The sequence below is a fragment of the Anneissia japonica genome, unplaced genomic scaffold, assembly GCF_011630105.1.
Source record: "Anneissia japonica isolate Jap-2015-1 unplaced genomic scaffold, ASM1163010v1 scaffold1035_len235748_cov162, whole genome shotgun sequence".
NCBI classification, from domain to species: Eukaryota; Metazoa; Echinodermata; class Crinoidea; order Comatulida; family Comatulidae; genus Anneissia; species Anneissia japonica.
The window spans coordinates 47304-73625 of NW_022749248.1; the positions used below are offsets into that span (position 1 = coordinate 47304).

A 26322-nucleotide genomic window follows, 5' to 3' on the forward strand; every position below is an offset into this window, starting at 1 on the left:
GAGAGAGCTTTTTAAAATGTTAACGTCCCAGAGATATATATTTCCAAAACTAATTGATATATCTGAATGAAATTTTCTAGATGGTTTGTCATGTTCCAAGGAAGAAATTATTAAATTTTGGTGGCGTTCTGGAGGAGAGAAACGTCCTTGACCAGATATCTCAAAAACTGATCTGTAAGCAAAAAGTCCTGGGTTTGAATCCCGGTAGAAATTCTGTTTTCGTTATTGGGTTTTTTTTTAAGAAAAAGATACCTGGGAATTTAATACAAGGAGATTTATGATGTCCGCGGAGGTATACACTCCTCAAGTGTGTTCTAGTTACTAATATTACTGATATACATAATGTCAGATGTGTTATGGACTCATGATTGATTTTTTATGTATTTTAAATTTTTATTTTTTTTAAATTTTTTTTTCTCTTTTGGAGTCACGCCCACATTTATTTCTTGCAAAATATTTCTACTTTCCATTTCTTAATAAACATTCACTACAGTATAATAATAATAGGCCTAATATTATTAATGATATGTGGCAATAATAATAATACCAATACAGTAGCTATGGTTATATTGTTAGGAATAACAATCGGAATAATAAAATTATATTATGCAATAATAGTGTTAATAATAATTATTATTAAATATATATAACAATCATAATAATAATTATAATTATAGTAATAACAATATTATTATAATAGTAATAATATTAGTAATAATAGCTCTTTTATTAACTGTTATTTCTCTATGAGGAAGTACTCAAGTAGTTTAATATCTCCTGTACCATCATATTTTGCCATCTAATACCCCGCATCCCAATAACTATTGAGTCCTCCCACTTCACCTTTATGCCATCATCAGCCCCTACCCTGACATTTTAAACTCCTCGATGTGCCACTGTTGGAATTTCAATCAAATTGAGTTCAGATGGTATTAAAATCCACCGAAGAAGGTAATGAAGCCTAGGATAGGTCTATTGATACTCAGTCTGCTGGTTTGGTCTCTAAGGGGAAATGATGTTGTTACAGTACAGTAGAACCCCTCATTTACGTACGGCATGGGCCCAGAGCCGTTCGTAAATTCGGGTATTCGTAAAATCGGGGTTGACCCAAATTCCTATATATTTGCACTGATACTACTTACACTACTACAGTATAATAATAATAGGCCTAATATTATTAATGATATGTGGCAATAATAATAATACCAATACAGTAGCTATGGTTATATTGTTAGGAATAACAATCGGAATAATAAAATTATATTATGCAATAATAGTGTTAATAATAATTATTATTAAATATATATAACAATCATAATAATAATTATAATTATAGTAATAACAATATTATTATAATAGTAATAATATTAGTAATAATAGCTCTTTTATTAACTGTTATTTCTCTATGAGGAAGTACTCAAGTAGTTTAATATCTCCTGTACCATCATATTTTGCCATCTAATACCCCGCATCCCAATAACTATTGAGTCCTCCCACTTCACCTTTATGCCATCATCAGCCCCTACCCTGACATTTTAAACTCCTAGATGTGCCACTGTTGGAATTTCAATCAAATTGAGTTCAGATGGTATTAAAATCCACCGAAGAAGGTAATGAAGCCTAGGATAGGTCTATTGATACTCAGTCTGCTGGTTTGGTCCCTAAAGGGGAAATGATGTTGTTACAGTATTACATTACAGAAATGCATTTTACAAACTTGAGAAGTCTGCTAAGGGTATGTTCACACACACGGTGTAAGGCTGGTGTAAGCCTAGCGTAGTGTACGCCTTTGTGTGTGAACTAGGCAGTGGCGTTACTTATGCCACTCACAAGGCCACCTGCGTGGCGTTATTAACACTACCTGCAGACCCTAGATTAGCTAACACCACGGGCTAACGCCAGTGATGCTTGAATGATTTGACCTCATTTCACCAATCACGATATTACTTTGATCTCTTTCCTGTGTTCTCTATAAATGAAATGGTAAAGGGGTTCTTTTTCTATTGCATTTTACTTAGTTTACAATGTATATGATTTGTTGATTATGTTTTGTAAGAAAAAGACTGTCTATTTAAACCTGCAACATCAACAATTGTTCCACAATGCTAACTGAAAAATCAGAAGTAAAATTGTTCATTTAAAATACAATAATCTTATATGTTCACTTCGAACAATTCACAGATTTAGAAGTCTTAATGATGCACTGTAAATATTTTACTACAGTTCATTATTTAAAACTGAAAACTATTCCCCCATAGGCCTATACTACTACTAGCGTTAATATAGCAAACACGGTTTGTGTGAACACTTAGGAATTTTAATCCGTGGATTAGCTTACGCCAGTCTTACACCGTATGTGTAAACATATCCTAATATTCCATGTTTGGTTATATTTCATTGCAGAGTTTATAGAAACTATATATTAAGGGAACAACAACCTTGAGACATAAACAACAGGAAGTGCTCCAACCTGGTGTGCTGTACTTTTCAAAACACAAATCATCACAGAGGATCTTGTCTTAGACAAAAGAATTAAATGGCGAACACTTTTCACCAATCTCAAAAAGGCATGAATACGAGATATGGAGTATCGTGCGCTAATGGCGAACTGAAATACAAACTTATACACGAAAGTATTGTACAACTCTGCGTTATAAACCATGCTAGTAATGTGATCAACAAGATAATGAATCTGAAGTTATTGAGAAAGATTGAGACACATCATTTGGTTCTCAGTGAAAGCACGATTTATTCTAGAACGGTAAGTACTCATTGAATCCTTACGATGTTAAACCTTAACTATAGAAGTTTGGCATATTTCTTGCCTAGCTTCCTGGAATTAGACTGGGAAGGCCTACATTCATTGGAGATAATTGTTGAGTACCTTTGAAAGAACCTACTGTATGGAATACCAGACTATAACTTATGAGTTAACAAATGAGCATTTAAGCCTTCCAGAAAATATGTAGCATCAATGCCAAGTTAGACCAATTTGCAGACGGGAGGTTTTGTTTCAAAAACCCCTCCCCCGGGGGTCGTGGGCATGCCGACTTTATATAGTAAAAGAGATTTTTGAATATTTAACAACACTTTTCAAAATTTATTTCGAGAAGGTTACTTAAAATAGAAAGCCAAAAACACCTCAACCAGTGTGTGTTGCACCACCATTTATTTGTGTGCGAATGTGTAACGACAAAACCATTCTTTTAAGCACTGTAATGATAGATATTTAGCTGCATGAGACCAACAAAGTATACACATATTTTTTATTATAGGCAATTAATATTACATTTATGCGTGAGATTTTGGTCCTCAAGCATGAGAGCGTGAGACATACTGCAAATGCGGGATTCTCACGCCGAATGTGTGAACCTTTGAAGTATAATTATGTAGGCCTATAATTAATTTCACTTTATTGACAAAAACATTAAAAGTGGTCACAACTTGTGCCTAACAATTCTCATAAAAAAAATTTGAATAATTTAAGCTAGCAATATATAAAAAACACTGACAATAAACACGTACTGTAAATAACAATATAGACTAGATATAAAAATCTAATGTGAACCTAGGTTAAAGGTCATGTCATCAAATACATTATGGCTAAAATTTCTTTTTGACTGAAAATCCTATGTAAACTCAACACAAAATTCCTAAATTGACATTTAATAAATTTTGTGGAACTAATGGTAAATATGCTACAGTAGTCTACTCCATTCTGTGCACAATAAACATTTGTTTGGAAGTTTGTCGAACTTGGACCAAGTGTACAGCTATGGTGATTGCAGCTTAATGCATTATGTGATGATAGCAATGTGACAGCACATCACGCAATGGTTCATTTTTAATGATCATCCAGTGGCTCTGCCACCAACGGTCAGCAGACCGGCGTCCAATTGGGCAAGTGTTTGGTGAATCGGCAGCTTGCATTATAATTAAATATTAAATTTTTAAAATTGTTCATTATGTTTTGTTTATATTCACGAGATGTTTTTGAGAAGCTGAATTTTTTCAACTTTGCCATGTTGGTTCGCTGATAACCTACAGTATAGGCGTATTCGACTGGTCCTTTTCCAAGGAGCTCGGAGTGTGCTCGTTAAGCTCGTTAAAAACAGCGAGGAGTTTGAGCTGCTCTTGTGAGGAGTTCGTGCCGCTTGTGCGACCAGTCGAATACGACATGTGCAGTTAGAGTAGAAAGAGTTGCTCAAAACAGACCAGTCGAATACGCCTCATGGGATCAATTGAAACAGGGCTAGAAAAAGTGTATTTTTTGGGGGAAAAATTCAAAAAAATAAACTGTTTGGCTACTGTATATAGTCTACAGATAACATTTGAAAATATCTTTATTATATGCTCTACATATTTGTCAAAAATATTATTGTTCTTAGAAAATATTTCTCTTTTCATACAGTAAGTACTTTTCATTGTTAATTTTCAATATTTTTAAACATGGTATTTTTAATGCCAAATAAAGAAATCAGCAATATTTTATATAAATAAAAACCCAGATAGGAACTCTTTTCTGCTGTCAGCAACTATAGAATTTAATAAGAGTAAACTAAGATAATGTATGTTGGTAGTAGAATTCATGTAGTTAGAATTGTGTTTTGTGTTACCGTATGTGCTTTCTAATATTTTTATATTTATTTTTATACTGGAGTAGATTTGCAATAATGAAGGAAAATTTCATAATTATACCTTGTATTTTTATGACAATAAAAGATCTGTGTCTGTATCTAATATACAATTTAATTCTAAGGAACTAGTCTATAACTGATTTTTACTTTCACTATACTATACAGTTCTGGAGAGTTTTGCTTTTAATGAAAGCCTACAGATAAAAACTACCATAGTTCATTCATAGCACATTAAAATTTTCAGAGGTTTCCTCCCCAAGGTTGAAGCTAGACTACATCTCATATTACCGTATATGATTATGATATTTAAGAACATTACTGTATTTTATTATAGTACTGTATTATTACATTTGGGCCTTGAGATTGAGATCATGTACCGTAATAATTGTTTTATTTGCATGGAATTTAACTAAAATCTAATGCTTGTAAAAGGTTGTGAGTGAAGTGCACAAAACACTTCATTAGAAAAAAATAAATATTAAATTTCTATTTATCATCAATTTCGAGGCAATGCCATTGAAACTGAAATACTTGTGACTGTAACAGTTTTTTACAGTAAAGAGATTTTTAGTACCAGTAATAATTCTGTCCTTTTTTTTCCTCACATTTGACATGGCTATGTGAACTAAAATGTCTTATTGCTGATTCTTATTTATATTTCCTGTTTATGAGGTATTACATTTGATACCAGTATTGAATTTGGCTCCAACTGTAGGCTTAGTGTGTATCGAGCAGCCAGTCATTTTATGAATATTGCCTGGCTTTCAATTCTGTTTGACGTCACTGGCACCAGTCATAATCAGCGTTGCTTAGCAACAGCAGTCACATGGCATGGAAGACACTGAAAAGGTGTTCATTAGAAGAAAAGTTATTCATTGTATTGCACAACAAAGCATATGTAGTAAATCATACATAGAAATTTAATTGTAGACTTGCTTGATGTGGAGAACAGAGTTTGAAAACTAACATACAATGTTCTAACCGAAACCCCACAGTGATAAAGAGACTCGGCATAATGTAGCATTTTAGATTTAGATTCATCTTTATTCATCATATATCAAATTATAAAATTATTTCCTGTGTTTTTACTATACAATAAAAAGTATTCAAAAATACTATTTATACACAATATCAATTTTATTTTTCCATAGACAGTCTTATCCAACAATTCATTTTTATATCAAATAGTACCAGGAAGAAATAAGAGATTGAGATAAGATTTATTTAACCACACAAATGGCAGCAAAAAATACAGTATAAAAATTAAAAAAAGAAACAGTTAAAGTTTAGTATTCCATTTATTATTATTATCATTATTTTATTTTATTTTCCATTAAGATTCGAAATTAATACTACCACAAAGCCTAAAATATTTTGCACGCAACATTTGGCCAGAATAAAAATATGTCTGATTATTAACACAGAAAAATCTTAATACAGCAGCTATTGAGAACATGAGTGGGAGGGGGTTGCACTGTTGTATTTTAATGTTTTATTTATGGAGATACGGTATGTTGTACATTGCCTAATTGCCATGTTGGCAATAATACGTGTTTTAGCTTCCTGTTCCTCTAGTTAATACAGGGTAAACATTAATCAGATAATCAGTAAAGTATAGATTATTAACAATACAAAGAGAAGGGTGGAATTGGATTTTTTTGTATCATAAAGCTGATGTTTTTAACTATACCTTGTTTAATGTTACATCAATAACGTTAAGAATTGCACAAAATGAAAACAAGGATAAAAATTAATCAAGACAATATCAATACGTCGCTATTAAGTCATAGTAACTACTGTAGTTGATTAAATTAAAGAATTGATTTTGAACCTAGCCTAATTGAAGATTCTGTTTCTTGTCCCCAGATACTTTGCAGGATCAAATTTCAGTTAGGAAACAAGGTTCAATTAATCGGAACGACCTAATTATAATGCTCTAATTAACACTAAATTAATACTAATTGAGTTTTGCCACACGCTTCCATAAGAGCGTGTGGCACAGCGTGTAAGGTGTTGGACTTCTGATCATGATATCAGGAGTTGAGACCGACGCTCGTTCCATTACTTGTGTCCTTCGGCAAGGCACTTTACTTGCGTTTGCCTCTCTCCATTCAGGAGTGTAAATGGCCACCTGGTGGGATGGTGTGGCATTGAGCGTATGTGGTTGTGCGTGTAAAGCAGCATTACTAGGGATACTCCCTAGGAAGAAGAGAAAGTTGCACAAAAATGTACTGGTTTACCAACTAAGAATCCAGTGACCAGGGAAATACTGATGCCAGCACCTTCGTATATTCTGTGGAATGTGAAAGGTGCCATATAAAATTCAGATTCTAAAAAAAAAAAAAAAAAAACTGAGTTCTGTATAAGACCCAATCCTTTATCAATACAAATAATGAGGGAACTCAGCACATTAGACTAAAGCAGTCTACACTATCAAATTTCATGTGTCAAATTTATGTGATGTGCCCATATACGAGTATGATGTTGTCATCATTACATCCAAATATGGGCATATCACATCTTTTTGTCAAATAAAATGTGATAGTGTGGACAGATTTATTATATTTATTTATTTATTTATTCATTTATTTTTGTTCTTCATAGTTTCCTGAAGAAGTCCACAATGATGTAAAAAGCTAGAATTAATAATTTTAAAGTTTGTCTCTGTGTGACTGACTTTTCGTTATGTTTATGTTGTTTGAATTTAGATGCTGCTACACCTTTCATATTCTATATTAATTAGCAATTCAAAATTGTGCTGTACCTAGACAGCATACTATGAATACTATAGAATATAAAAAATGTAATAAAAAATACAGGATATGTATAATGGTATTGGTCACTTTACATACATTCTCAAATTCTGCAAAGTATTAAAAATACTAAAAATAAAATACTAATGCAAAACAAGAATACAGCCTGAAAGAATGAAACAAAAATATCCTTAAAAAGTAGATAATTTGCAAGTAACAATAATACATTTGTTTGCTCATTGTTTATAGAATCTCAACAATCAAGATTATATTTATACAGAGTATAACCTGTTGGTGAATGTTGAAAAGAAATTGCTAAAATAAATATTAATAAAAGAAATGGCCTAATTAGAATCAGTCATATTATTTATTTCCCAGGGACTGTTCAGACATATTGCATTTCGTTCTCGCATATTATTTATTTATGTTAGCGTAATGATCCTGCAATCTGGTAATTCTTCCCTGGCGACAAAGGCTTTCAATTCTCACTTTTCTGCAGTATACAAAACGTCTTGCAATAATAGGAGTGGCTATGTAGATAAATAATATGAAAAGGTAATCAAATGCTGAGCACTTTCTTGAATTACATTATCCACTTCTACTGTAGCCCCTCAATGTATTTTTGTAGTCAAATATCCTTTTAATAACCTTGTCATTATATATGAAAATGATAGAATAAATTACAATTACAGTATAAGCATGGAGGAAATGTTGTATACCTCCATGATATAATTGATTTAAAATCTTCATATCATTATCATTACCTTTGATTATCAACACCTACTTTCTGAAGACTAAATTTCAATCTTATGGAGTCCTTCTCTATATGGTGGGTATTCGTCAAGCAAAAGTTAATAAAACAGATAGATCATAATATATAGAAACACATGGTGTAATATTTAAATATCACATGATGTGATCTGGTCTGTTGGCTGTTTGCATAATGTTGTGGATGCATAGACAATGTTAGTTGTTAATCAGTCCCTCCAATAGGTGGAATCAAGTTGTTTCCAGCCAACTGTCTTAACCCTCAATTTTTTTTTTTAATTGTGGAAAAAATGGGGAAAAAAGAATGCATGGCATGTCATGGTTTGTTAACCTTGAATATGTGATTGATATGATTTTAGGGTCTTTAAACTTACAGTACAAAAAACAATTTAAGTATTGTAATAACAATAACATGCATCCATAATTTAACACGCTCTTCCTTTTAGAACATTATTTTTTACTATTACATGTATTCTGGTAAAATACAATTGGACAAAATAACAGACAAAGGATATAAAAGAGATAAAAGGAAAGCCAAAAGCATGAAAAAGAATTCATAATTCATAATTCATTGTTTTATGAGATGATAGGTGACAAATGGAAATCTTTTCCTGTACATGTGTCATCTACAATGCCATAAAACACGTAAATTACTATCTTAATCTCAATCTCAATAATTCTTTATTGTCCATTCATATAAAAAAGAAATGTAATTTGAACTAGCATACAATACATTTACAAATTTAAACAACAAAGAAAAAAGCACAACATCCATAAGCACTATTAATATAGAAGTAAATAGGTACTTAAATTGCACGATAACAAAAAATATAAATGATTTATTCTTTAAAGTTGATTATGTACAAATATTAATTGTTATAGTAATTAATAATAATAATAATAATAATAATAATGATCGAATTTAAACCTCTATGGACTTAACATAAATAAGAATACAAATATAATTCTCATTAATATAATTAATTCACTAATAATGAAATTTATTTTTACAGTATTAAATTATATAATTAATGTACATCTTAATATGCACATCTTAAAAATAATTGCACAATAATATGACTTTTACCGTAATTATATGTACAGAAATTAATTAATTACTACTTTTTTATACATTATAATTAGACATTTTATTAATATTATATTTACAAGATTAAAATTTTACATCATTAATATTATATAAAAAATAATTAAGGATCAAGATATCAAACAATAATTAAAATTACTCACATTTATCTATTGACCTTGGAGTTGTATATATGGGCTGAGTTTGGTATAAAAGAATTTCTAAAAAGTTTTGTCCTTGTTCGTGGTGGTAGTAGTCTCAGACCTGAGTTGGCTACCACAAAAAGATCATATAGGGGGTGAGTTCTATCACACATAATGCTATTCATTTTCTTTTTAACTTGTTCAGTATACAATAAATCAATATCAATTAAATTTTCACCTATCAATTTGTTTGCTCTGTTATTTATTCGATTAAGTATATTTAAAGGCAAAACACATCATAAGGCAAAAAAGTCATTGGTATTTTATAATAAATTTGTGGTGTCAAAATACCACAAATCTAATGTCAAAGATGTAAACATCAATGTTTATATTTATGAAAATGACTATACCATGCTTAGTGTCATAGCAATTATGCTCTTTAGACTACACTACTAACCCACACAGGGCTCTTATATTTAAGGCTCATACATAATTTTAAAAAGAAGTTAATATTGTATTGCCACAAGATTACTGTGATGCATTGCCTATTAGTATTAAAGTGATTTCGAGTAGTACAGTGCATGCGCATCCACTAATCTGCACGGTGATCTACAAAGGCAGAAATCCCCAGGACATCCTGAACACCATTATGAAACTGGAATCAAACACATATTTTACAGATTTGGTCAGTTCTTTTTCCTCTGTCCATACCTTGCAAATCATACTACAGGCCAGCAACTTTTTGGAAAAATAATTTCAGAGTATTAACATGTACGGTATTTTTTCCTGGAATGAACAAACCACCTAAATGATTCAATAACACTATTTCTATTGATGTTCTTCTCTAGTAGTAGAATTATATTTTTCAACCTGGTTGGGATCAAGTCTTTATGATCATCCATTTAGACGGAAATTATGTCATGTAGTTCCACTTTCTAGTGAAATTAAGGAGCATTTATTTGAGTATTGGTCTACACCAAAAAAATAAATACCTCCCTCGAATAAACACCTCCCTTGGATAAATGCCCCTCAAAATCCCTTCTCAACAGTTATTTATGGTAACGATATTACATCAATTGAACTTTACACAAGCTAGAAAACTAGGAAGAGAGCATATAAAACTATGACCACCGGTAAAGATTAAAGAACAGTAGAGTAAGATTGTTCAACAGATTGGCAAGGTTTGTGATATACTTCCTGAAACAAAATTGTACTCCTGACCTTTTTATTATTACTTTGGATCTTCAACCTTTTACCTAGTGACCAATAAAAAGATATTATACTGCACTGTATATCTTTGTTATTAATCAATAATTCACAACAAAATCTCATATTCAGTTTTCATCAAATAAATGCAAGTGTATACTGTAGATCTGGATCTGGTTGAGTTGGCAGTTTCAACCTTGGTCTTTACTTACACCAACTATGATATTTTTAGTTAATACAAGAATAATGTTAGAGTGCTTCCATTCGATCTCCACTTTATGGGACATTTATTGGCAAGTTAATATAATCATACCTATTAATAAGACTAAATAAAACATATTTTCTCTTTTATCTATGAAATATGTGTTGGTACCTCACTGATCAAGATCAACCAGAGTGAATTTTATTCAAAATTAGATTTATTGGAAGGATAAATTACGCAATTATAATGCAAATCGTTTTCAAAACTAACTACTACCAGTCAAAATAGATCAAATTTCATGAGCATACCTGCTAACTCTCATGTATTATGCATTATTCTTGTGCATTACATTTATTTCACATCTATACTTGACAGTTTCTCTCAATGACATATGTATTATATTAGAAAAAAAGATATCTCAACAATTCCTAAAAATATTGTAATTTTCGGTGATTTCAAGAGGCCTGCAGTTGGTACTTGGCAGTCAAAAAAGGAATTTTGATTGGTGCAGTCTAATAGTGGTGTAGCATTGAAAGCCAGGCTACTGGCCTAAGAAGTGATTTTTCTGAGACACAAAAAGCATATTTGACGAAAAACTCTGGATCAACTAATGAGATCCATATTTTTGAATATTTAACAACTGGCGAAAAAAGGTAACCACTCTTTTTTCCACCTTTATTATATATTTAAAAATTTGTATCTCAATAACAACTCCCAAGTTTTTCGTCAAATATGATTTTTGTGTCTTAGAAAAAGCAGTACAAAATATCAAACATTTTTTTCCTTTGATCCTAACTTTGAATAGCTGGTAAGATGCTTGCTTTCCTATCCCAAGGTCCTGGTTCAATTCCTCTCATTGTACCAAGATTTTTTATCATGATCAAAACAGCTCCAATCCCTAAGCCTCATAATAAGACAAAGGCTACGTTCAGACCCGAGAGATACGCCAGTCGTATCTAACACCGGGTGTACGTTAATTCGTGACGTAACTAGCAAGATGTCCAGACTGGGCGATTAACGAACGCTAGCGTAAATGTTCGCAAGAAATATTCGTATTTGTAATCGCACATTTTATTTCCTGTTTATATCTAGGCTTATTGTGATTGGTCAAATCTTGACTGAGTTCAAAATCATTGATGCATGACTGGCTTAACTCAGTGGCATATTCTAATCTATGGTCTGTTGCTGGATTACCATATGCCAGTGATTGCGCGATAATACTGGCCTTTGCAACACCGCGCACAAGTTCGCACCACTCCATTAACATTACGCTAGCGTAAGTCGTTGTGTCTGAACATAGCCTTATTCCATGTTGGCGTAGAATAAAAATAACGGCCTATGTACAATAGAAAATGTGTAACAGTAGAATATAATGGATTGCAATCAGAAATAAAGCACTCTGACAGCCACGATGACAATACCACTTGAAGGCATGTGCATAATTTTATTTTGGTTTTTTTTGGCTTTTTTTACATAACCACTGTTGGGTTATATAGTGTTATGTATGCATTATGACAGGAATGCATTATGATATGCATTTTTTGTTGGGCTCTATAGTTACCTGTAGGTAACATTATGTGGCGGAAGCATTTTTTAAACATTTTTAATGGTTGGAGGCATAAACATTTTTTTCAGGCCTGCTATATTCAAACACTAATATTATTTTTTTTAGTTATATTTTTTACATTGACACAGCCCTAAGTTGAATTTGAATATCATTTTCTGAAGTTTCTTATTGGTTATTTAATTTTTAAGAACCTGAAATCTTTCATTCAGTTGTATTTATCTTTATAAGATGTTCTGGCAGTTAACCTTAAATACAAACTTCTACTAGACTATATCTTTGTGATTTGGTACTCCTAGTGTATGTGATCTAATTTTCCATCAATTATTGCTCCAATATTTGTGGATGTAAAGCATAGGCTTAATTAATTGATGACTTGAGGGTGAATCTTGTTTTGAATGTTCTTCTGCATCATCTTTTAACCTAAACAGTTGGTTGCTATTGTTTAAACTGCATCCTGTTGCTCATACATAATATTCAAAGACAGGAGACAGCATCTGCCACGATAACCAGCTCATCTGTTTTTTAGGTTATTACATAAGCCTATAAATTATTGAACCAGGTATAAATTACATGTTGTTTATTATTAGAGGATTATGTACTGTTTTTATAATGAATAGAATATAGTAATTGTGTCTTTTTGTTTAAAATATTGTACACAAAGTAATGAGCACATTTTAAAATTTCAGAAGATGTCAGAATATGAAGGGTTAAGTCTTGACCCCTGTTCACATTAAAAGCTTTTCGCTTCTAAGTATTATTAATAATAATATATATTTACTCTTGATGTAGCGCATTATGCTAAAGCCTCAATGCGCTTAACTAAAAAGCCGGAAATTTAAGATAAATACTGTTTAAAGAAGTGAACATTTATTAAAAGGGCTTTGAAAGTGTTTGAAGTTGTCCACCGGATGTCAGTATGTTAGCAGAAGCACATACAAACTCTTAAATACTTACAACCAGCTAATCAGTCAGGCCCATAGCCAGGTCCTTCCAAGGACCACGGTCGCGAAGCACCGGTGGGGTCGGCAAAACCCCCAAAGCAAGAGGATTTTTGTGCTTTATGGGTCTAATAATGCTATAAAAGCAGATATGTGTGAAAACGTCTGTGTCTGAGTGGGTCTGCAGTGCAGACTCATCTTATCTTATTGGGTGGGAGGACTTATTTGGGAAATTTAAAGAGAGAGTTAGCCATAAAAGAGGGGGTTTACTAGAAAAGGACCATAAACCATTTTATTTAGCAAGTAAGTCTGATAGGCAGATTTTTTTTTTTTAAGTTACTTTCATCCACTTCTACAATTATAGCTAGATAGAGTATCAGGCATTGACTAGACTGGAAAATTAATATTTTTTTTGTCTGATGACCTCAATTGTTTTGAAAACATTATGAAAAAAACATAACTAAAAGGGTAAAAATACCAAAATATAATCAAGATTATACAGTTGCTTATAACACAATAATGATTAATTAGAAACAAACCGTACCTTTTGCCAGAGGCCAATTATTTTCCCCTGTACAGTAAATCTCAGTAATGTATACTGTACTACTCTTACAGAAGCAATCAAATTAATTGCTTGTTACAATTTTAACACCTTGAATTTCCCTGTTAATTATCATCATTATTAATTGCTCTTGCATTAAACATTATATGGAAAGGCTTTGTTAAATCCGTGTGAGGTTTCCATTAATTCATACAGCAATAAAGTTAAAAGCTTCAGGTTGAATTCATGCCATAGCCAAGATTTTCAAACTGTGTGGGACAATTTCAGGGTGGACCCACTTTACGCATAAATTCAAATAATGTGGACCCATTATCTTAAAGTTGTCCCTTTACACAAAATTATGAATAATCGGGACCAATTTACTTAAAATTTGACCATTTTACGCAAAATATGAGAAATCTGGACCCATTTTCTTAAAGTTAACCCATTCTATACAAATTATGAGAAATCTGAACCCATTTATAAAATGTGGACCCATTCTTTGTGGACCCAATAGAAAAATTGTGTGGGACTGTTCCAACTGTCTCAATAGCTGGCTACGGCATTGGTTGGATTGTCAAGTTAGTACATCCTCCTATGGATCAGTGGCGGTGCAGTAGGGTTCCAGGGGTAGCACAGGTTTACCCATCTGTAGAGAAGCCATTTATTTCATCATGAATATTGCTTTAAAATTCATAAAAATCCCCCCCCCCCCGCTGGACCGCTGTTGGCTTACTTGAAATGCTGTTGTGGAACTTTCATCATGGACTTTGGATCACCTGTCTGAATCTTTGGAATTTCTGCCGCCGCTGCCACTGCTGTGGATGACAGTGGGTTATTTCGCTTTTTCTCCTCTCTGGCGTCATCCTGAATGTTAATTTTCTTGTCATCATAAATCATTATCTAGTGCTACAAACGTTACATCAGTTTTAATGAGGACTTTTTTTTCTGCCAGCAACCGAATAATATTGTTTGGATACATACATAGACTAGTAATAGCTACAAAATTGGTATCTATGAAACGCAAACATGTCTTAAAAGCTTAAATGCAAGATTCCTTCTAAGACTTGCTCTTCATAAATTGAGTAATCATAATCGAGAAACCATAGCGTAATGGAATATGGAGAAACCATATTCAATCAAGGCCTTTGAGTTTCAAGATTAATTCAGAGCTCACCATTGGTTTAAATCTACTATTAGGTACTTGACCGAAGTTTTACCTCAAATAAATTAGCTGTTTAAATATGTATGTTTTTTTTTGTTTTCGTAAAGCATTCGTCAGTATTGCGGTGATACAACCATTACATGTTGATGTTCATTAATTACGTTGAAATTAAATCGTGCAGTCTTTGTACCAGGATATACATGGTAAATGAGTTTTTATTGACTACTAGTAATTTCATCGGTCAAATCAAATGGGGAATGCAGACATACTGAGCACACTTTGTAAAATGCATTAGGCTATAGATGCTTGGATAAGCCTACCGCACAGTTCAAAAACAAGATTCATCATGACTCTTGCGTAAATTTTTCACTAAGCACTTAAAATGGGATGCAAGGTTGTACACAATTCAGCAGCAAGCAGTACTGTAATACATATATAACTAGAGCAGACACTCCTTATAGAGGGCAGACATGTGGTCAAGTGCAGTTAGAATGTAATCAATTATAGTGAAAATTTAATCAATTATTTTTAAAATGTAATTGATTATATTTTCAGTGTAATTGACCCCATGCTTACATCCGTCCCATGTCTAAATACCAAACAATACACAGGTCGTGTATGGGGGATTGCATTACATTCTTTTATGCTTGAGGGTAAAGTTCAAGTGACAAAAATTTGAATTTCCATGACATTGACCTTGTCCTTTGACTCTTTTCTTCCAAAAAGTTAATCATCTTTTCTTAGATATGTACCATTTCAGTAAATATTATGATGATGATTCCTTTTAAGTTTATGAATATAGAAAGGACAACAGACAGACAGCAAATACATTATTACCTTCTTGGCAGAGGTAATAATAGGCCCATAAAAAAATTATTAGTTTATCACCCTATCATAGAATCAAAACTGATGAGGGACAGTTTTGTTTTTTTTTTTCTTTTTTGCTAACCCTGCCCCCATTTCTCCGATGTTCACAAGTAAACCAATGGTTAGAGACACATATATAATTATAACAAGTCATAAGAATGGAATCAAATTTATATTTAAAAAATATGTTTTGGTTGTACCAGTAAACATATTTGCAAGAAATCCTGAGCTCTTCAAGTGAAAAAAGAAATAAAAACATATGTTGATTGAGAAAAAAATTTAAAATTTAAAAAAAAATCAGAATTTTCCTAAAAGTTATGAGGGAGGAGGTGATAAACTATTTTTTATGGAGCCTAATGTATTGTAGTAAAACAATATTGTAAACCCGAAACATTGTAGACTATCTTGCTCAAAACCACATCAGAATGACAAGGAAGTTGTTTATTGTGGTGGATGTTGATTACTTGTAACAACATACCAATTTCATGCAATATTATATGAATCATTGTGTAATGAAACTCCGCATCTATCATTACACTGTGTTATTGTTGCCAACCTATCTTGTGTTATTGTGTTATTGTCATCATGTCGGCAAGTGACTGTTGTGACAAAGTCACCATTTGAATGAGAATTGAATATATTTCACATCCTTACTTTTATAATTAACATTTTCTCTCAACTTGCCACATAATTCATCTTCACTGCGTAGTTGTAAAAATTTCCCCTCGAACGTTGGTAACATCATGATAGATGGAAATTCACAGTGAAACAGATTCATCTAATGAAGGCCTGACCAATGTAAATTTCCAACAAATATTGTTTGTCAGCCAAACTGTCCTTTCTCTAATGTGACGACTATCGCTAATTTTGCCGGCTGGATTTTGTCCCTATTATCCTGACCGGGGACCATTTGCGGCTAATTAATTCCACCTTGGACACACTTCACTTTAGTCTGCATTAGTGGTAGCAAGTGAAGTGTACACGCATGCTTTCAGGCCCAATCTCAAGCTGTTTATGTGAAATCTCATATTTTCAAATAATTCACAATAAGAATCGCATTTTCATGTGTAAAAGCTTGCATTATTGTGTGTCCTTTAAAATGACTTAGATTGCAGGAACAACAATTATTGCCAGTTATTATTTTATGCAACTCACTTAATGTCAGCCTATTAATATTATACACATAACTTGTCATGGTGGCTGAAGTTTGGAGTTTTTGGTTTTAAATTAAGACACATTTTAAAGTTTTGTAGTGCTATTTCCAGACATCTAGAGGTACTCTAAATAAAGAAAATCTGCACCTTGACCTCGAACCAGCAACTTGTGCCTCCCATCATCCATTCTCAACATCATGGTCATGATCATCACTATCGTTTTCATCATCATCTGATCCTTAGGGCACACAAAAAAAATGTTAAGATTATCACTCTTTTAAAAAAAAATTGATGAGGGTGGGAGGGTGTTTTTTCTTTTTTTGGAGCTGGGGAGTGGGATTATACCCGGGGATTCTTGTGTGCATGAACAGAACATGACATCTTTTTTCGAAGTGCCAGATGCATTTAATGAACTGCCCTGTGATTCAATGGCCTATCCAAAACTAGGCCTATATTCCGCTGAAAAAAAAATCAGTCTCAGATTATTACTCGAGCATCAAAGGGAAGAGAACACCCTAACTATATAGTTATGTAGTAGGCATAGGCGCCTGGCTTTGGTCTTTAACCTTGAGCTAGGCCAGCCTTTGCCTAAACTTTTTTCTTGATGTCGTAGATTAGTTTTTGCCACAACAACCAATCCAACCAAACACACCCATCACAAGAAAGACCACCCATTTGTAAAATGAGTTATTTTTACCAGCAAGAGTCTCTGTGCAACATGTGAGTCTTCATGTCCGCCACTGGGCGGGTCCATCTAGTTACGAAGGACCGCGGTGTTGTCTATTTCTAACCGTAGTTAGCGAGCTGTTTATTTTCAACGACAGTAAAAGCCGAAATTCGACAAGTTAAGTTTAATTAAAATTGTACTAGGCAGTCTTTTACTCCACATTCAAAATATTTGGTCTGTTTTCTTCTGTAGATTTTAATGTATACATCCCTTTGGAAGAGTAGTGTTTTCACAGAGAAGGCTACCCTACCGACAGAAAATGCAAATAAATACCATTTTAGAGATGATGATACAAATGCTGAACATATATAGCCTATTTCTGTTTCTTTCTCTTTTCTTTCTTTATAATTTATATATTGGTAATTTTAATATCATAATTAAGTATTGTAAATGCTTGAATATGTGCCGCTCTCGAATAAGCGCCGCACCAAACCTGATTTTTTTTCACTAAGCGCAGATGTGTTTATCATTTCTCTCTCTCTTTCATTTTTGAAATAAATCAATCTCTTCGCTTAAGTTTATTATTTTTATTCAATTTTTAATCTTTTTTACTTATGGAAAAGTGAAGAAAAGGGTTGATAATTAATAATTATTATAAAGATGTTGTTGGTTAATCAAGCCTAAAACTGAACTTCTATTGAAAATAACCAATGTGTAATTTTGGGATTTTTTTTTTGTCGTTTTAATGAGAAGAGAGGAAGGAATATTATAGTGTGCATGTTTTTATGAAAATTTAAAACAATTTTAAGGGAAAAGAGTAAGTTATGAATTCTATTGAAATTATGAAAATACTGGATGACTGTTAGTAGGATTATATATCAATAGTAGTAAGTATCAAGTACCTCATAATGATATGTATGCATGTTGTTTTCCACAGCCGACAGGAAATATGGAATATCCTATTCCTTATTGCAGCATTATGGAAGTTCACCCTTTGACACGCTGGCAGGTTGGACAGAATTGCTGCTTGCGTATCAGCATACCATCAGGCTCAGTAATTTTGCAGGTAACATCTTTCAAAGACATTTTATAATAATAATAATAATAATAATAATAATAATAATAATAATAATAATAATAATAATAATGATATATTGATGCTTGTGGTATGTAAGCACATAGATAGTTATAAAAAGAACTGGTATTTGTTGAGAATGTCTAATGTTTCAATTGAGTTGCTTCAATTTGATTATTTTTTAATAATAAAAATAGTTGTGCATCATCTGAATGAAAATGGTATTTTCATATTTAAAGGTTTTAAAAATATAAACAATAAGGTTAAATAAATAGAAGTTACAATCAGATCCTTGGTTATTAAAGTAAAGGCCTACACAAACAATAATATTAAAAGTGTAGGCCTAAACAAAAAATATTTAATTTATTGCAAAGTTTTTCTGAATGAATTAAAGTGTAGGCCTACACAAAAAATAATATATAATTGTTGCAAAGTTTTCCTTTTAATTAAGAATAAACCAACTATAATGTCACTAAATGTGTGTTAACGATTACAATTTTTAAAAACTGTTATATATAGAACTGAGCGGTTACAAATACCTGCCTAAACAATTTAGTAGCATGTGAAAAATACTTTTTATAACATTGCACGCATTACGAATTATCCATGCATTTATTTGAATTGATTTCAATTGGGCTAAAAATATCGTTCGAAAAGGTTTTGCAGGCTAGGATAGCCTATGCCCATAACAATAGCGTATAATTATGATGGTAGGACTGAGGGATAGCCCTGACTATGGACATACTCGGGCGTCCCGAGGCAAAACAACGTAACTGAGTTAACTCATATCTAATTTTACCAATGACTTGATGAATAAGCTAGATAATGCATATGATTGCCCCAGACATGATAGATTCAACAAATATGTCGCAATTGCGACAATACCGCGCATGACATGTTTCCAGGGTCAAACAAGGTGTCTGTGAATATCGAGATAACTCTGAAGTAAACCAACAGTTGTAATTAAAATATTACATATAATCGTAATGTTTATAGATATATAGGCCTATTCCTGCAGAATTTCAGAAGGGTACAAAAATTTATTGCCAAGTTGCAAACTTTAACTTCAAACAGAACAGCCGGTCACACTTGTACTGGCCTCGAAGGAACGAGTGCCCCCTATCCAGTCTGTGAACACTTCAGTACACAAATATAACAAACACCCATTGACAGTTGTACGTGGTATTTATTCCTCCTATTGTGACCGTCGAGTAAAACTGTAGTTAACATAACAAAACAAACTACTGTACAGTATGAATATTCACAATTATCAATATCGTATAATTATCAATTACCCAAGGCTATATAACATAAGGATATTCCTACAGTCAACCTTCAGGATAGTGCCAACGGACACTGGAAGCATTCAGCGAACTAAAATGCACTCCCACATGGATGTATCCTTAAGTCACTTATAGTGGATTTATCCCTGTCATAAAAAGAACCAAAAACGTTTATAATACAGTATACAGTATATTTTTAGTTTCAGCATAAACACCAATAGCAAATAAATCGGTATTAACAATTCCTGTGCATAGAAGCAGGCTCCGTGCTCGGAAACCGTACAACAATGACGTCGTCTATACACCCGAGCTTACTCATGCAAACGAGCACCGACCTGCATGGCCTAGCACAATCTACAATGGCTAATTAATTATGGCGTAGGCCTATATCAACCTACAATAATATACTTAGTGATTTATGCAGAACTGATATAAACCGTTAAACTGAGCATATCGTTAAATGTCTACTTTCAATATTCTATAAACTTATGTGATCATTTATCATTTATTATGTGATCACACTTGTGTGATTATGAACCATTACACGTCAAATAAGCTTGATTTCGACCTAAGACAAAACTCAGGAGCAGTTCTAGGCACATAAACAAACAACAACTAACTAGGCTGCTCGAGTATCTAGGCCACAGATTTCATCATCTGCTAATCAACATCAAGATGCTACCAATGTTAAATAGTTATACTGTACCACACAGCTTAAGAAATCACAATACAATCAATATTATGTGATCCTTAAAATAATCAGTTTATAATTAATTAACAATAATCAAACTTACTGTAGAGGTACAACCTTCTTTCTAGTTGTATAGATCGTCTACTCTTAAACACGCATCTATAGTTACGCCCTATGGATAGCCCAAAGGGCCAAAACAACACTCCCTGCTATCATTATGAGAAATAGAAATATTTTAATAATTGAGCCACATTTTACATCCATATTTTCCTGAGCAAAAGCCAAGTGTATGGTTTGAATGAGTTTAGCTGACATACTGTACTTCCTTGTAGAAATTTAAAAAAAATTGAATACTGGATGCAATATTAAAAAATTGCTTTTTGATTAAACATACCCACAAGTTAAGGGACTTGCACTGTCAGTATGACGATTGTCATGTTTTGTGAAAAATTGATTTCCCGTGTATAAACCAACTCAAAATTTGACCTAATTTTGTGTTCAAGGAGAGTGGTATTAATAAGAATAATGATGAAATTAATCATAACAAAATAGTAAAATAACACAAAAACTATAAAACTATTAATTTTGTTAAATTTATTTCTAACTATAACCCAAAAAGCTACTTCATGTACTTCATACAATACAATCAAGTTCCTAGTCCACATTTCAAGCGCCCTGACCATCTTATATTAGATGGATGTGTACGCTATATAAAAATACCCTATTATTATTATTATTATTATTATTATTTATATTCATACTAGGAAAAGAAAGTTTTTTAAACATTGTTAAAAAATACCATAAAAATCAAAACTGGCACTAAAAAAAAAACGTTAAGATCTCCAAAGGGTGTGGAGTCACCATCCGCAGTCCCTCTAGTGCATGCAAAACTGTGAAGAAGCCAAGCAGTTGGCATTGACATAAGTTTGATACCTATCATTTACTATCATGTAACCAAATTTAATGCATCAGACAAAGAAAATCAGTATCATTATTTGCACGTGCTCTTTTCATATCTGGAATTTTTCTTTGGCAATTTTCTGTTTAAAATTGTGGATAATTCAGATTGTAAAATAATCTGTATGCCTGATAATGTGTGTTGAAAATATACAGATTTTCTTTTTTTCCCCTCCAAAGTGACAAGGTAGATTTATTAGAAATATACTACCTTTAAAAAACATGTATCTTTTAGACAGTCTGTAGATAAACTGACACATTGTTAGTTCATCAAGTTCACATTCATTCAGAGTTGTAGTGTGAGTTTCATATGCAATATAGCCTTTGAAACCTATCCAATATTATATTTGTTTGAATGCTTTGTTTTGCGCTCTAGGCAGAACCGTTGTCAAACTAGACACAAATTCACTGTAGGTCTCAGCTGCAAGACTTGGCACATACTAAATAGCTTGTGTATCTGGAAAATATGATTTATAGTATCATTGATGTTCAAGGAGACATAATGATACACTACTTTTTTGCATTTGCCTTAGTATTGAACCAATTCTATAATTCCATTGAATATTTAAAGATTTTTTAATGGTTTCTTAGAATCTAGGATACTGAATATGTTGCATGTCAAATACTACAGCTTTACTATAATAATTCACCTGCAGGATTTTAATTAATTACTAGGAGCTTGAAAATATGATATATTGCATTGTTGATGTTCAAGAATACATTGTTTTTTTTTTTAAATTAATATAATAATTCACAGTAACCCTATCAACTAGTATTTTCATTCAGCAAATCTGTCATTTTTCCCAAGGTGAAAGACAATAGAATGAGAATTTCATTTGTCTTTCAAGTTTTCTGAGGCAATTTATTGCAATTGGGAAAATCAGTAGGCCTATGTGGAGAACTGTATACATTTTATACATTGTAATTCAGTTATACACATATTTACAACTGTTTGCTTGAAACTGTTGATTTTAGCTAAAATTTTAGCCATTTAAGAGTGTCGGCATTTACAATTTTTTTTATACTTTGTTTAATAAACCCACTGCCCGTCAATAATCGTGATTTTAAATAAAACTAAAATTTTATTTTTTGCCAATTAGTGTACTCGCCGCCACAAAAAATGGAAATTTCAGAAAAAAATAGATTTTTTTATTTTTATTATATCTGCTGCTAGCTTGAAATCTCCAAAAATAAGATGGTATATTTCTTCCTAATTATGCGAATTTATAACATTATATCAATTCCATTACTACACTGTTTACATTCACTAATAAAATGTTATTTTTATTTTCTAAGTCTGGATGTTTTTTTTAAAACTCCTCTGACGATCTTTAAAATAACAAGTTCGCGAAACAAGGTATGAAAAAGTCTCATCTAACCTTTAATGTTTAACATATTATGGTAAAATGTATTTCTTTAATGGTATTTACCAATAAGATATTTTAAACAAAGGGAATTTTCAAACAAACCATGTGTTTACTGTGTTTGACATTTATAATATTGAATACTTAAAAAACAATGTACTGATAATTTGGTTCTTAGAATCAAGGCTGAATAAACGCTACACAGCATTACACAGGATTAAATGATTATAAACGATGCTGTGTGTGGAACAGACTCACTAATGAATGCCGGATCTGTAGTTAATATCCTGATGACATACTGTATAGTACTTAACAAACAAGGTACATAATTACATACTAAGTATATGCAAGTTACATAGTAATATTCAAGGTAAATATTTAATGTACATAGTAACATTCAAGATAGTATACAATTATTGACTGCTGATTAGGGGAATAAAATCTATTGCCCCGAGGTGATGTAGAGACCATGGATAACCTATCTTTCTCAGGGAAGATAGGCTACGGCCTCCACATCATCTAGGAGCTCACCGTTCCCCCGAATCTAGAGCAGTCATTATTTGTTTTATACATACATTCTATGAGACCTAAAAATGTAATGAAAATAGTACACAAGTAAAAAGGGCCAATTTCTCTCAGCGTCGTAGAGGTCGCAATTCCTTTACCGTTCATTTTGTCATAAATTACTATAGTAACGTGGCCTAGAGATTGTGCATCGCGCGGCAGGGCAAAAGTTCTACCCCATAGGGTAATATTACTTTCTATTGCCCGTTTTTTAACCAATCAGATGTCTAGAATCTATGTATTTGGTATATTAATGTCCATAGTAACATGCAAATAATGTAATAAGGACGTACATAGTAACATTTATTTCATTTCATCAAACCAACAGCGAATCATCGCCACTAACAGGCTGGTAAAATATATAAAATTTAAATACAGTATATCAAATATATAGACGAAAGAGTACAAAAATCTCACCTATTCAAATGATTAATAATAATAGAACGAAATATAAGGTACAAGGTACATATAACATATAAGGTACAAGGTACATATAACATACAAAACTCATCCTGGAGTACTGTATTATACAAGGTCCATTGTAACATTCAATATAGTATATATTAAACATTCCAGGTACAGTAAGTTACAGTCCATTGTAACATGCAATATACATAGTAACAATAGTAACATACAGCTCCATTGCAATGAAGACATTTGACAGCGGGACATAACTCCATTGATAAATGGCTGGTGAATGGATTGAACATTAAGTTTAAATTGACATGATTCTTGGTATTCAGTTCATGTGCCATGTATTGATTGAATGTTCACCTGAGTAGAAGGACTGAGAAAGCAAATTACCAAGCTTACTTTCGCAAGTGAAGTGCGGTCACAATCGTCTATAATGATGCTGGTGTTTACCAAGTCAATTCTGAAAGACCATAAAATATAGCATCACAGTTGAACTTAAACATGTTTTTCAGCCTGATTATCTCAGTAATTATGCTATATGTGGAACAGGGGTCTCACTAATGATGAATGCGCGGATATGTAGTTAATGAGTACTGATGACATACAGTACATAACAAACAAGATACAGCGCATAATTACATGTACAAAGTAATGCTAAGTAACATGGTACATAGAAATTTTAAGGTATGTAATAATATTCAAGGTACATTCAACATACAAGGTACAGACAATGCCGTAGCCAGGATTTTCAAACACTGCGGGACAATATCAGGGTGGACCCACTTTACGCGTAAATTCAAATTAATGTGGACCAATTTTCTTAAAATTTTACCCATTTTAGGCTCAATATGAGAAATATGGACCAATTTTTCCAAATTATGCATAAAAATGCATAATTTGGACCCATTTTTAATAATGTGGACTCGTTCTTTGTGGACCCATTAGACAATTGTGTGAGACTGTCTCAGATGTCCCAATAGCTGGTTATGGCATTGGGTACAGAGTACCGTAACATACAAAGTAAGATATACAAGGTACATAGTAACAATCAATGTACTAGAGTATACATACAGGGTACATATTAGTAGGTCCTAGCATAATATAATATAAAATGTAGGAGATCCACTGAGATGAAGGCATTCAGGGAAAACCATTGATAAATTGCTGGTGAATGGATTGAACATTAAGTTAACATTGACATGATCCTTGTTAGTTGGGTAATGTGCCATGTATTGATTGAATGTTCATTGAGTTGAAGGACTGAGAAAGCAAATTACCAAGCTTTACTAGACATTCTGAAAGGTCATTTAAAGTATATAGCATGCACATGAACTTCAATAAGTTTTTCAGTGTGATTATCTCAGTGTCTCATGTTCATGTGATCATTGTTGGTACACAATAAATCATCATTTTAAAACATAAGTTCTTATAAATTGTAGATCATTAATTTTCGATTAAAAAAGGATTTCATGCCCTGCTGAAATCACTAGATAACAGCTTGTACTCTAGTTATAAACCATGAAGGCCAATTACTTTTTGTGATACATCCCCATTCTGAGATTGGAATAGATTGAATGTATTCAGTGTGAACACCAAGGATAATCCACGAAAAGGCCATGAGCCCTTCTGGTGGTGATGGCATATGTAAACAGTAAGATTCGTTCCTTAAGGTGCATACACTATGGGCCATATCGCATGGTTTGCCTTTGTTATACTTGTACAGACTTTTCAAGTTAGTAAATTGCATTTCAATAATCAAGTTCAAGTCTTCAAAAATTGGTAGTATTTGTGCAAAAATTTCTGTAGAACCTAATAATTTATATGGGTTGCTTAAATTACTGATACAGGATAAAACAGCTTTTGAAAAAGCAATCGGGAGAGGATGAGGATTTATGGGCAACTTTTTCTTAGTTTTCACAATAATTTATGTATGTATGAGATCTCTAGGGACAATGTAATCAAAGATCCTGATGGAAAAGTAATTTGTTCTGGACTTCAGACCTATATACAAGTCTAGGCCTGTGATAAAATTCTGTAGTATTTTTGTCTATTCTGTACCTCCATAATTAGACAAAATTTACATATAGCAACTATGGAAGTTCCGTAGTATTTGAGAAGGCTGCATGTATCCAGCCCTCCTGGAAAGACAGAGAGAGCATGGAGGTATAAAAATAGAAGGAGAAACAACCCTTTGTACTTAACTGAGTTGCCGACACATTAAAAAAACCCATTAACCTCGGTATCGCACATCATTATCAATACCCTCAGGCAAGTATGCAAAC

At 32.5% G+C, this 26322-nt stretch overlaps 1 long non-coding RNA gene across 1 annotated transcript in view; it reads left to right on the forward strand.

Annotated features, from left to right (window-relative positions):
- The window catches only part of LOC117121042, a 19776-nt gene extending 1002 nt beyond the window's left edge, over positions 1-18774 (forward strand). The window contains exons 2-3 of the long non-coding RNA XR_004447468.1: positions 2404-2761; positions 18630-18774. This is a non-coding gene — a long non-coding RNA (uncharacterized LOC117121042). The remainder of the gene's footprint in view (positions 1-2403; positions 2762-18629) is intronic.
- Positions 18775-26322: the final 7548 nt, after the last annotated feature.